At 48.6% G+C, this 14,126-nt stretch overlaps 1 protein-coding gene across 5 annotated transcripts in view; it reads right to left on the reverse strand.

Annotated features, from left to right (window-relative positions):
* GPR156 (G protein-coupled receptor 156) overlaps window positions 1-14,126 on the reverse strand; it is a 58,227-nt gene that overhangs the window by 32,935 nt on the left and 11,166 nt on the right. For 4 of the 5 annotated variants that reach the window (XM_033051439.1, XM_033051437.1, XM_033051440.1 and 1 more), the window contains exon 1: window positions 5,797-5,928. The exons of the other annotated variant lie outside the window; for it this stretch is intronic. The gene's annotated coding sequence lies outside the window, so the exon portion shown is untranslated. Of the gene's footprint in view, window positions 1-5,796; window positions 5,929-14,126 lie in introns of those variants that run through there. 5 annotated transcript variants of the gene reach the window in all.

The following is a 14,126-nucleotide window of genomic DNA, read 5'->3' on the forward strand; positions in this document are numbered from 1 at the left end:
TAAGCATGACATCTACATATTTGTGGAACACTTCCAGGGACAGATATAGAACCACAGAATCACTAAGGTTGGAAAACACCTCCAAGATCACAGAGTCCAATACCTAACAATGCTGAGTAACTGTAGACTAGCGCATAAATAACCCTCAAAATAGATGCAGTTGATGTCATCTAAATGCATCTCTTGACTCTGTCAAAGTTTCTTCTTCCTTTTTGTGGGAATCCAGGACATCCCTTGGGGTGCCCTGGATGGTTTGAGACCCTGGCAGGGGGCTCAGGAACCTTGGCACAGTGCCCAAAACCCCTGTGCCTTGGATTTCTCTCCCTGGGAAAAATTACCACCCTTACATGAAGAATTAAAAGTCACAAAAAATAAGTAGAGTGTAAGTTAGATTATTATAAATTGAAAAAGTAGGTTTTTAAGATTGTTTATAATAAGGGTCTGGGCTCAAGATGGAGGAACTTGGGTGTGTTCTGTCCTTCTTCCTCGCATCCATCTTTTAGGTGATGTTGGCATTTCTGGATTGGTTTAGAATAGAACCAGACTGTACAATATAAGTTATAGGTATTGGAAGATAATTGTAAATAGTGTTTACGTGGTTTTTAGTACAAAAGATAGTGCCATCCCAGGGGCAGGCAGAGTGTGCCTGGGACTGACTAGCTGGAAGGACTGCAGCTAGTCAGGGAAAGAACCTCTAGATTAGATAAAATAAACCACCTCTGGAAACAACAGAAGATGTCTCCTGACTCCTTCTCCGGTGCTCGGGCTGGAACACAGAGACTCTAAAACACACACAAGTGGTCAGCTCAGGTTCAACAGAGACACCACCAGTCACACACTTTCAAAACATTTCTTTTGGAAAAAAAACAGAGGAAAAAACCCTTTAAAGAAGCTGAAAAATTGGCACACCATGTATAGACTCAGAACAGGCAGAATGAACTTTTCACCCCAACAGGTTCATTTTGATGTAGTGTTGAAAGAGAGGCTTCTTCCCAAAGGTGACATCACTGCTCAGTGAATCAAAAGATGGAAAACCAAAGATGTCAAATCACAGACAATAGAACAATCACATTCAGTCTTCATGCCAGTCTTCATGAGCTCTGCCATCCTGTCCGGTCACACCAGCTCTGATAGAGAAATCTGCAAGGAGCACATCTGGAAAAACAACTGCTCAGAAGAACTTTTGGGAAGGTGGCAGTGTGGCCAGAGGCAGAGAAGAACAGCTGGGTAGAAGGAGCAATGTGCAAAGGGCAGAGCCATTCCTGCTGCCTCCAAAAGGGAGGAGGAGACTTTGGTCTGCTGCTGCCAGTCCTGGTGGGAGATGGAGCCCTGCTGGTACGGAGCAACCTCAGCTGACAGGAAGACAGCACACTGACAGCAGGAAATTATCCAAATAACTGTTCTGGCAATGTGAACACTGCGGGATGGGGTTTTGCAATTCAGAAATCGGGCACTTCTGAGACAGGCTCCTGCTTTTTCCTTCTGCTCTTCTTGTCCAACAAGATCCCTTCTTGTTTCACCTGAGAAACCTGCAATATTGCCATCCCCAAGGCGATGAAAAAAAGTCACAAGCCAGACTTACTGCAACACCCCCTGTGATGAAGCTACTTAAAAACTGATTTAAAACACACAGTATATCTGAAGATTATTTTTAATTTATATTTAAAACTTCAGCACCTACATTTTCATGCTTTCCCTTGCAAACACAAAAGGAAAAAGAAAGAAAATCAAGAAACCCTGCTTATCACATCATCTTAAAACCTGGGTTACAAAGGCTAAATCCCCAGGAACACTGGGGAGCTACAAAATTGTCACCCTTCTTCTCAGTGACTGCCCTGACCAGGAGCTGCAGGATCTGCTGCACACAAAGGAGGGAGATGCAGAATAAGGTGCTTCTGACTCTGCATGCATGGGGAGCTTGCTGTGTGAAACCTGAAATTTTGTGTTGACTGAAGCTAGGTGTGATTTTTCAAGCCTCTTACCATTTGGAAAGCATGTCCCAATATCATGAAGGCAATAAAATATGAATGTTGATCTTACTGCTTGTCTGTCCACTGTAGCTCCCTCAGCTCTGCCTCTAGACTTTTGAACTTTATAAGTGCAGGTTGAATACCATATGGCTTTTTTCAGTTCTGTGGTTTACATTTTGAATTAAAGAAACCTCCAGGGAAAAAAAAAAAAAAAAAACCAAAAAAACCCACATTACGTTTTTTTTTTAACCACCCCACAGTCCTGTGATAAGCTGACTTGCATTTTTCCCACTAAGGAGCTGATAAAGCTTTTAACTCTATAACCATAATTGCTATACAATGACAGGCATGTGAGAAACAGACAGAATAGACTGGAGATACTCAAAGGAAGGAAAATTAGGAGGGAATACCAAGAATCATAGGGGGCATGCCACAGATGAGGCCAATATGACCAGACCTGATGGGGAGGTAAACCAAATCCTTGGAACTGCCAAGGAACAACTGCCACCCAAAGATCTGAGCCCTCCCTCGTGTCCAGCACATGGATGAAATCAGCAGAACCCTCCAGTTTTCTGCCTCCTCAAAGCAGCTGGGAGTCCAGGGATCGGGATCCCACTGCCCCTTGTGCTGAGCTCATCTCTGCTTGGCCAGGTGGCCATGCAGGCTCCTCACACAGAGCCAGGCAACAGCAGGAAACAGCCAGAAAAGTCCTTTCATCTGAATTTTAGGGACACCATGGTACCCCAGGTGGAAGCTCACCTTCCTGCAGTCAGTGAGAGAGGCAGTGGGGTCTCTGTTGCAAGACAGCAGCCTCATCACTTGGGGTCAAGGAGGGCACAGCTGCCTGCTCCAGAAACGGGCAGAGGACATACCCCAAGCACTGCTCTGAGAAGGAGCAGTGCTGCTCCCACGCCCAAGCCTTTACCCGCAGCCGGGGGCTGGGGTGCATAATGCCCCAGCAGCTGCACTGCATGGACAGAAAGGCCACGCAGAGGCTTTCCACCACTTTGGGAAAAAATCCTGGGTTTCCATTACTCTGTAACAACCTCATCAATCATTTAATGTATTACTGCAAGACCACACCTATACGTGTTGTTCTGCCTCCATGAGGCAACCTCCCTGCTCTTTCCCAGCCCCTGGGTCAGGAAAGGCCCCATCCCATGCGCTGGGCATGTGGCAGATGACCTGAAAGTGGGATGGCAGGGGCTACCTCTTCAGAAACACACAGCCAATTTCATGCTGCATTGCACTTTTACCACGAAGAGGTCAGAAGTAGCCAGGGTTACACGGCCAAACTGCGTGGCCACCGTGCCCCATGCCTGCAGAAACACGGCTCCTGCCTGCCACACTGCCAGGCACAGCTGAAGAGATGGTGGTGGTGTGCAAATATCCCCAAGCATCTGCTTCACGATTTGCCCTGGTAGCTGCTGCAGGCAAACCATGATCTCCCCTGTCTGTCAGGCTGGTTAATCCTGAATCCCTGCCGTGGATCACACCCACATCTCTGCCCCAGAGAGGCTGACACCTTGACACAGGACAAGAAGGCTGCAGGACTCCACTGTGGCTTTGTGACACTCACATTTTCCCACCAGGATGCTGATTCAAGGCGCTGTGACTGGCGCAGCATTATCAGGTCTCAGGGCTCTGCACCCATTCCTGGTGCCTCTGTTGCCTTTATACCTGCTCCCACCCATCCACATGCATGATCTGCCTCAGAAAGCTGTCTTTTCCCAGACCATTCCCATCAAATACTGCTACTTTCTCCTTTGGGCATGTGCCCAAATATGCTGCTCTGAGGCACAGCTCAGCCTCAAGCACCATTGCTGGAGGCTCAACATCCCTTCCTTCCATCAGCTCCCTCTGCCTTCCGGGTGTTCGCATCAGCCTAACACACAGGAACATGCTGAACAGCCTTACGCAGGTGTACCCTGCCATTGTTTTCTGTCTTAACTGTACCATCTTTAGAAAGCCACCATGAATAAGAGGTAAAAAAGCCTGATGATTTAGAATTTTGATTTACAAGGGAGATCTATATTGTGGTTGTAGTGTGTATGACTTAATTAAAAGCAGAAGCTCACCCCCACTGAAGCTGTTTGTTGCCAAGCTATCAAATGCAGGAGAAGAAAAGACCTCAGAAGGATTATTTCCATAAAGTTATGTTTCACATTAAGCAAATGCCTTCAAAAGCCCTCCCTTTCCAGAGCTGGCAGAAAGCTTCAGCTGCTCCTTCATGCAATCAGACACCATCCCCTCACAGCAACAGCACACCTGTGTTTTCACACTAGCACTAGGATGGCCAAGCTGCAAAGCCACACAGCCCCAAGTATGGGAGAGCTTCTAGCTCCAACAAGGTCAGCATGTTTGTTCTCTAATTAACTTTTTTTCTTTCAAATTTGGCAGGATTTTGGAAATCAAGTGACACAGTTAGTCCTTAAAGAGGCAGGAAAACAGAGCACTACATGTCTTTCACCTTACCCCTGATGACCAAGCAGCAGGGAGTATTTTCCCCTAGGAGACAGATTTGACTTAAGGCTCTGGAAGCCAGAGATGTCCACGGCTCCTTTGGCTCCCCTCCCGGGTACCACAGGCTGCCAAACTGCACCCAGTGCTGCCCTGCTCAGGCTTCTAGTCTCTTTGCTGGGCAAAGCAAGCCCCCAGCCAAGGGGCAGGGCCACATCAAGGTTTCCACGAGGTCAGCCAGCCTGGCTCCCTGCAGACACTGGTGAGGCTTGCTCAGGGGGGGAGAGGGGCAGCTCTGGAACTGGAGGCACAACAAACCCACGTGGAAAATGCTACTTTTAAACTGTGTCAGCACAGGGTCCGGAGCAAGAGTGGAGCATGCAGTGCCCCGGCACCAGGTGGGTGAGGGGATGTGGCAGCTGTGCCAAGGCTGCATTAGAAATGCCAGCTGCAACTCAACACTGGCAGCTCCAGTTACCCGGGATCTGGTTCCCTTAGCCTCCTCCCTGCCCCCTGAGGATGCAGAGCACCTGTGGGGCAGTGGAAAATCCAGCTCTGGGTCCATGAGCCACCCCTCCCTGAGAGGTGACCAAGTCCCTGGGAGTTGTATCATGCTTAACTCTGGCCAGCAAGGAGAAGCAAACAAGCTAGGTCCTGGGGTGTTTCCTGGGGGGGGTGTCTCACCCCTTAGCAGCACTGTGAATCCAGGGCACACAGGGCACTCTCTCTCCCTCTCCACCCAACGGGGTGCTGCACTGTGGAGTTGCTTGCAACTTTTCTTCTCCCCGTTTTGAACTCCGAAAGGCACACGGCTCGCCCAGGTAACAGCAGTTTGGTTAGCACAAACTGACCTAGCGCTGCAGCTTCTCATCTTTGCATCCTGCAAGGCAGCCCTTTCCCACTACCAGGTGCCAGCAGACTCCCGCTCCCATAGGCGCCTCCTGAGGGCTGCTTGGAACCTTCGGGACGGTGTTTTCTGGAGAACTACAAAACACTGGCCCAAGCCCGCCCCGCTTCGAGCTCGGGGTGCACTCCGGGTTCAGCCAAGCCAGCCAAGGGCGAACGAGGAGCTCTGCATCCCCCAAAAGCGCGCCCAGAGCACGGCTCCGTGCTGCAAGGCGGGAACGTTCGGGGGTTGCCCTCCCATCCCGCGGCCTCGCAGCAATGGGGTCCGGCCAGCTGCACCCCGCAGGCTGTAGGTAAAGGGGCAGGGGAGCAAAACCACCAAAGTGAACATCGCCAGGGCAGGAAAGCAACTCGGGGAGTAAACTGAACGCCCCTCGTCTCAGCCATCCCACTCGCAGCCCCAACCACGGCTGCCGGCCCCTCTCTCCCCACACCGCGCTCGGCGGAGCCCCCGACCCACCTGCGGGGACGACACCCGTACCCAGGGTATCAACCTGCGGGAGCTTGGCAAGAGCGGCGCAGCCGGAGAGGGAACAGCTCCGCAGCCACCGTGAGAGGCGAAGCTCGGCACCGCCGGCCGCCCCTCAGCGCCCGCGCCCGGCCCCGCCCGCCCGGCGGAGGCGGGCGGCGGGAGGGGCCCGACTGGCCGCGCTCCTCCCGCCGGGGCGGCGGCGCCGGTCCCGCTCCCGTTTCATCCGGGACAAAGCTTTCCGGCAGGGGAGGAGAAGTCCGGGGGCAGAGCTGGACCCCGTTTCACACTGGCACCTCCTCCAGACAAGGGCAGCATCGAACCCGCCCCAGAACACCCCCGGAGTCGGTAGAGCGGGACCTCCCGGCACAGCCCCCCGGCTGACCTGGCCCCGCCGCCGCAACCCGAGCTTATCTCCGGCCTCTATCCCACTGCTGCCGGCGGGATGCGCCGGCTGAGAACGGGCCGCCTCGCTCGGGTGCTCCTGAGCAGCTGAGGCAGCACAAAGCCCCCACGTCTGTGTCAAAACCGGCCCGAGAAGGTGAGTAAACGCGAGGATGGCTAATCTCGTGCTCCGTGATCTGCTTGTGCTGCGCCGCAGGTAGTGGTAGCCAGCGTGACTACTGCAATAGGTATGTTTGTGTGAGCAGCACTCGGTGTCTTGTGGACAGACCCACTGTCACTCTCCGCATCCCTGTGCTGGCCGTTTCCCTGTCTTGCCTCCCACGGTCCTGCAGCTCGCTCGCATCAGCTTAGTGCTGTCTCCCTCAAGATATCCACTTCGTTTTACTGGAAGTTTTCCCCAGCTCTGAAAGCCAAAAGCTCTGCTCTAGCACCGTGTTTCTCTTGCAGCCTGCAGCGAAGTGCCAGGTGCTGCTAGAAAGGGATCTTTGCAGGCAGGTGTAAGGCCGTGCAGGTTTTCTCTCTTTACACCATTCTGTTTACCTCATTTACTCAACTCTGCTAGGCCTTGGCATGAACAGTGCTAATTTTTCACTCCTGCCCATTTCCAGACCTGCAGAGCCATGGACCAGGAGCAGCTGTGGTCTGAATGGGAGCAGAGGGGTTTGGTCATGCTGTGCCTCATAGCACCACTGGCAACAAGCAGTGACTTGTTACTTCCCAAGTCTGGTAAAAGCATCCAGTTTGCCACCTTTGGTTCTGGCAGCAGCTCCCACTTCCCTTTACTAGATTTGACTGATGTCACAGAGGAGAAGATGCCGTAGGACCTCTCCCTTTTCCCATCCTCCTCTGAAGTGAAACAGAGGCACGTACCTTGCCCAGGGAGTCTAACACCACCCTCCAGGAAGTGTTTCCTAGCCTGGCCAGTGATGGGCAGTGAAGGCTCAGTGGGGCCAAGGGTCCCATCCAGAGCAGGTGAAGGAGGTTGGAGCCTTGTTACTGCCACATACAAAGTAAAATGAAAAAGCCCCTTGGAATGCCTTGGGAGACCAAGGTCCAGTGATTTAAAAGATGAAGACCATGGATTAATTCTGAGTTTTGGCATTGAAAGCAGCCCTTCAATTTGCAGAGGTGCAGATTATATGCAGCTCACAGTGGCTATAATGAAGGTCCTCATGTTTCAATATCTCTGTAAATCTGATTTATTTTAAATGAAATCTGTTAGACTGAACCTAACAATCTGCTCTCCACTTCCATAAAACCAGGACCATAAGTAGAAACATCTCTCAACAGGAAGTGAGGAGAGAGGAGCAAGACCCTGACTGTTCACACAAGAACAGGGGTGAAGTGCCTTTTTTCTGGATCGTCCCAAAGCTAGCAGAGAGCACTGCTGTTGCCCTACTGATTGATTCATGCTTATTACTTAGCATTTTGTAAACTGCGATGAGAAATTGCCCCTTTGTGTGTGCTTCAGTTTTGCTCCTGGGTTTTGCTCTTTAAAAAAAAAAAAAAAAAAAAAAAATTGAAGATCTGTTACAGACAGGTAGATATGCATTGAGTCTCATTCCTCACCCAGCAGAAGTGGGACCATAGCCTCATGCCAGTGAGCTCTGCAGCCCTACAAGAGCTGGGACATCCTTTTGGGTGTCAACGTGAAGTTGCAGGCAGGATGTTGGGGAGTCCGGGAAAAATGCCTGGGTGTTTTGTCTGGAGGCAGGAAAGTGCCTATTGCACTACAGATATGCACCAAAGAAGGATTTGTGCTGCCAAGCAGGAAGGAATGGAGGTCTGCATAGGCAAAAGTGAGGGCAGAAAACCCGTAGTTAAGGTGAGTTGTGTTACAAACTCTGCAGGGATGAGGGCCCTATTGTGCCAAAGGGTCCTGCTGTGCTTAAAGCGCAGTCAGTAACCCCGTGTTGGGAACACATCACCTCGTGCCAGAGAATAGCGAGTGCAGCAGCAGCATGGTTCAGCCTGAGTTTGGGTTCTAGGAAGGGAAAGCAAAAGCTGAACTCATTTGAAACTACCAGGGGAGGCAGGATGCAATTTTCTCCATCTATCTTCCATGTCTTTTCTCAGTCCTTGCTCTTTTTAAAGAAGATTTGGATTGCAGAGTTCCCTGGAGGGGTTCAGTATCCTCCACAACACTGCTGGATAAGGATAAACCACTCACTCATGCCTCTTCACTGCTGCTCAGGCTCTTCATCCTTAGCACCTTGCTCATCCTGCATGGAGCTACTTACATGTTACAGCTGCTGGATCCCTTGTGGGAGTCGTGATGACCTGGGACACAGCACTTCATTTTGGAGGTCTGGCCCATGTTATTTGCTCCAAGACACACACAATGTCTGGATACTTGTTTCAAGTTTACTGTTGAAAAAAGAGGGCTTGGAGCTGATTTTTGTGGACTGAGACCTGTGGCATTACAAGCTGGCTTGTACTGGGCCATATATGGAAAAGGCACTATGGTGGGACACAACCCACCGGGGAAAGATCTAGAAAAGACAGTGGGTTGGTCCAATGGATCTCTGCCTGGCTGCAGAAGCCAAAATTGGTCAAAAGGGGCTGGAGAGCCGAACTTTAGACCAATCAAAAGTGCTTGCTGAGAAACATTTAGGAGGTTATAAAAAGAGCTGTTTAAAACAAAAAAGGACTTTTTGGTCGAAAGAATCACGGCGTGTCTGTGTCTCTCTCTCGGGGCGGCGGGAGGGGGGGGGGCGGGGGAGGGCCTTGGGCACCTAACGCAGCAGGGAGCAGGGACCGCTCCTGCTTGCTAGTCATTAGCAATAACACTTCTGGGGTATGTCTCAGCCCATTTAGCACTTACGGGCTAAAAAGCCCATTTAACACTTATGCTTTGTCCATCCTCAAGGGTTCACACCCAACCAGAGTGTCACACAGAACTATCGAAAATACCCTCTACTTTAACTGCAGCTTTTGGTCATCTGCTAAACTCTTAAGCAACTCACACTGCAGTCAAATTTCACCAGATTTGTCCCAAGTCTTCTTTAAGAATAACTGCATTCAGTTTTTGGTTCATCTTGGGGAAAATTAGTGTCATGGAAGAGCCAAATTCATATATGACTACCCATGATTGTCCTGACTTTGCTCAAGTCCACTGCAACTGCTCAGCTCCACTGTCTCTACCCATCATGATGAATCTAAAAGAGTTATCAGGGGTGGACACATCCTCTGCTGGGAAATTATCCTCCAGCATACTTAGAAACTCTCATGAGACATGACTGTGGCCTGTAGGCAATCTCTACAGATGTGTCCCAGAATTAAATTATTTATGCAAATACAGGTTTCTTTTCACACGTTGCAAAAGAGCCTGTAGAGAGAGATTTGTGCTGGCCTTGTTTGATGAGGCAGTCAGGCACACACAGTGCTCCCTCATGGGCTTTCCTGATCTGCGTAGTCTGGTCTGAGTCTGGTCTGTGGAATGGGTAATGTTGCCATTAATATGAAGCACCACCCTTCTCTCTTTCATGCACTCTCCTTTCTCAGCATGTGGCAGCCAGCAATTGTAGCGTTCCCCCTAAAAAAAGCATGTTGCCACACTCAGGCAATACCGGTTTTGTCCGATTCATTCCTAAACAGGAAGCTTCTTCACATTTTCCTCTTACAAAGTTTTCTGTTAGGGAGTTTAAACAACTGATTGTTTTCTTCTGGCATACCTACCTGGTCCATGGGTGTAAATTAGGTTTTACCCATTTGAAGGTTCATTAAAGCCATCCTGCCTTTCCCAGCCCATTTCCAGGCTATGAGGTTGGGCACTGGACTTTTGATAGGCAGCCATCCAGAGGACCCATTTACAAGAAGCAGGGCTAAGTGCCCCATAGGTGAAGCCTCTTAGCAAACACCAGCCACTTCTTCAACCATCAGGAATTTCTATTCTCTTCTCCAGCTCTGAGGAGCAGGACCTTGGATTTTTTCTACTTTCCTGAGATATCCTGAAGGCCTGAACAATCCTTTGCTGTTCCCACACCATCCTGTTGGCTTTCTGACAAAAAATCTTATGTTTTTCAATCTTTTGACTTTCCAAACAATCTCTTCTCAACTCTTCTTCATTCCCCTTGACAGAAATTCCCCATTATAACCACTTATCTTGATAAGGCAACTGGGAACATATGTGGATTATTCTTACACAAAGAACTGCCTGCAGTGAGGTTCCCATTGCTCACTCTGTTCCTCCCAATACATCCTGGAAGGCTGGCTATTCAGATGATGAAATCTCTGCCAGGAGTAGTTAGGTGCAGCTGAGGACATGAGCATGAACCAGGTTACATTCCCTTTAATGTCCATTTTCCATGGCTCTGTGAACTACTTTAACTCACTCGTACCACAGAAAATTTTGAGCCCAGTTAAGGGCCTCTTCATCCAGAGCAAGTTAAAAAACCTTCCTTTGTATACAAGGGTCTGTATCTTCTCAGATTTGAAACAATCTCTCTGAAAGATGATCTTTGTATGGTTGATATGGACCCCACTACTTCTAGACGGACATGCCAAGATCTTAGGAGTGACCCAGGTGGAAAAAAAATAGGAGAGAGTAGGGAAAACCAGAGGGATCAAGAATATGGCGGAAGAAAAGCATCATGTGAAGAAAAGTGACATGTGACCCACATCCCCTTGTAGCAGAAGCTATAGTGTTTTGAACTTGTCTAGGGCAGGAAGATCAGCTCCAGAGTGGTTTCCACCATGCTTAGAACTGCAGCTCGCTCCCACCCATGAAAACTGGTTTGTTAACAACACCCTGCTCATCCTGCCTGTCTCTTATGCAAAGTAAGGCTAATCACAGAATCACCTGACAGGGGGCCAGGTCAGAAAGTCACAGAGGACATGAGCTTGAGACATGACCTCCTTCAAGCTGCCATTTGGCAGCTCCCTGTAAAAGTGGAGCCGGTGCTCACTACTGGAAAAAAGGTTGGTTTGCTTCAACTCTCCCTAATCATTTCTGCTCTATCCATGAGGCCAATCTGTGGGGTGTTAGAAACTGTCTGTGTGAAGACTTTTTGCATCCTGCCAGTGGCAATGCTGGATGGGGACCAGCTGTATGGAGAAAACCCTCAGTCAGTCTGTTGGATGTGGGAGAAAGGCTGACAACCTTTTGTAAGCTGTTTTTCCACATGCTTTCTAATTATTGTTTTTTTGGGGGATAGCGTCAAGGGGGAAACATGAGGTTATGAATTAGGTACTGTGGCAAGGAAAAGGGAGCCAGGGTACAGCTTCTGAGAAAGCAGCAGGATGATCCTATGCTGCAGTGTATATCCAGAGTGCGTGGGAATCAAGTGAGGCTGTGACCAAGCTTTCTGGTGGAGGAGGGCACTAAGCAGCTCTCTGGCTCTGACAAACCAGGATGTTCATACAAATTTGGTCTTGGGACTCAGAGACAAATGGCCTCATATTTGATGAGATCCTGTCCAAATAGCTAGGACCATTGCTCCAAATGTCCCCCCATTCCTCTTTCTTTCCTCCGCTTTACATACTGAGCATGATGTTATAGGGTGTTGAATATCCCTTTGGTCAGTTAGGATCACTTGTCCTGGCTGTATGTCCTCCAACCCCCAAGGATGCCCCAGCCACCTCCCCAGCCTGGCAGCATGAAAAGCAGAAAAGGCCTTGGCTCTCTGTAAGATCTGCTCAGCAATAACAAGAACCATATTATCAACACTGTGGACAGCACAAATTCAAAATACAGCCCCATACCAGTCACTGTGAAGAAACTTAAATCTACCTCAACCAAAACCAGCACAAAGGATTATTCAACAAAGGTGGATTATTCCTTCTGCCACATGGGGTAGGAGCACATGCACAGCTTTTATTAAGCATCAGAAATCCCACTCACAGTGATGGGATTGGGCAGAATTATACTTAATGGCAAAGCACAGGTTCTGCCAGTGGGAGGACAGGGCACCCTTGACTAAGCTGTCCACAGGTTGACATGTTTGATTTACCATAATATAAAAAACAGTACTGGAAGGTGGGGAGATGGGGGTGGGTGGGACCAGAAAAAACACACAGTTTTCTTCTTATTTTGTTTCTACTTGTATTTTCCATTGGAGACTTGGTTTTCATTGATCCCTGTTTTTGGTGAGGGAAAAATAAATGCCCTTTAAGGTTAGATGGTGCTTCAGTGAAAGGTCATGCTTGGTTCCATACTTCAAAAAAGCCTGCAGAGGTCCAATCTCCTGAAGAACCATCCAGGCTCTGCCCAAGATCTAGTGCATGCTGACACAGGAGACCAGGAGTTCAGCTAATTTTATGTAAGGGACTGGTCATGCCAGATGCAGTCTGTAAGCTTGCCCACTCTTTCCTTTAATACTGAGTCTTAATGCAGGTTTTTTATTAAACGTTTAACATGACCTGGAATCCAGAGGAAGCATTCGGCCTTTTTGATGCTAATTGGAACCACCAAAGCTTTTAAGGTTCACTTCATGCTGCCACCAACACCCAGTGCCAGCAGTGATTAGTGGTCTCCTGGGAGGTATCTCAGCCTCTTAGGATTTGACAGGGAAACAATAAAGTTTGCAGTGGAGCTGAGTTTCAGCTGTGCCCATCTAAATAACAAGTGGTAAATGATAGTTTCCTTCAATTGTAGCAGTCCATGACTACTCATGAAGTCATATAATAATCTCATCTCAGTTATTCTTTCTTCTACTTGACACAGTGAAGATGTTTTTCTTCATAACCATAGAAGTATAACCAAACCCAAATCCCCATTAATACAGATCTAATGCACATGCAGTGCACAACAGAAGTATTTTTTGTTTCTGGCTCTAGCTGCCACATCTGAAGTATTTTTCCATCTAAGAGCTGGAAAGATGGGCCACTGCCTTTCTTTTAAAGTGTTCTCTTGTCAGAGCAGGGGTCTGGGCCTTGTCTCCCTGGATGCTAAGCACACTGCTGCCAGGTAAGGACTGCGCATCCCTGTTTTCAGATCCTCATGGCAGTCCTTAGAAACAAAGACTTCAGGCTGAGGCTGAGAACCATGTGGAAGAGAGGGTATTGGCAGGAGATGTTCATCACTTGAAATTAGTTCCTGATGGTGGTGGGAACATGTTAAATAAGAAGGTTACTATCCATCCTGAATGGGCCATCCTGGAGCAGAGATCAGCTGTCTGTATCTTTACCAAAGGGACATCTATGGAGTGCTGGGGGAAGATGTTTCTGGGCTCACTAGGAGGAAGACGAGGAGGCACTAAGATGTGAGGACCAAAGGAAAGGCCACCAGCAACTTGCACCAACAAGCCTTGTAGAAAAGCACATCCATGAGGGTGGGATCCTTGGCATTGTGGATGTCTATGCTGGCTGCCAGAGAAGGGGCTACTGTGTGAAGAATGGAAGGGAAAAGTTACCATGGGGCCATGGAAAAATCCTTGTGAAGAAGGAAGAAGACAACAGGAAGGGGGTGCTGTGTGGAGGCAAATGGGAGTAAAGATAAGCCAGTAATGCTGAAAAACTGAATCAGTCTGCTAAACCAGTGCAAAGTTTTGGCTTTCACAAGGACAGCACTGCTGACTTCAGAGACAAAGGCAGAAGGGGTTATGAGAAACAGAGCTGTGAAATGGAAGTTACCGCCATCTATGTTTGGGCATCCATAATGTCAAGAATAACTTAGTAAATACGAAGTTAAAAGCCAGGAGCTCATCAGCTGAAGTGAACAAGGAAAGTAGAGCAGGAACAGGAGGAGTTACAACTGAGAAACAAGGCAAATACAACCCTTACATGCAAGGAAATGGTTGTTTCTTATTCTCTGTAAAAGCTAGCACAAATAAATTTTAGAAGCAGAGCTATTGTTTCCAATACAGCTTTCCGTGAATGTTCTAACACCCAATTTAACAACCACTAAAGTGCACCTTACTCTTAGTAGATGCTGATCTAAATATGTCCACATTTTACAAGTCACATGATAGATTTTC

This window comes from Catharus ustulatus, chromosome 2 (genome assembly GCF_009819885.2).
Source record: "Catharus ustulatus isolate bCatUst1 chromosome 2, bCatUst1.pri.v2, whole genome shotgun sequence".
Classification (NCBI taxonomy): Eukaryota; Metazoa; Chordata; class Aves; order Passeriformes; family Turdidae; genus Catharus; species Catharus ustulatus.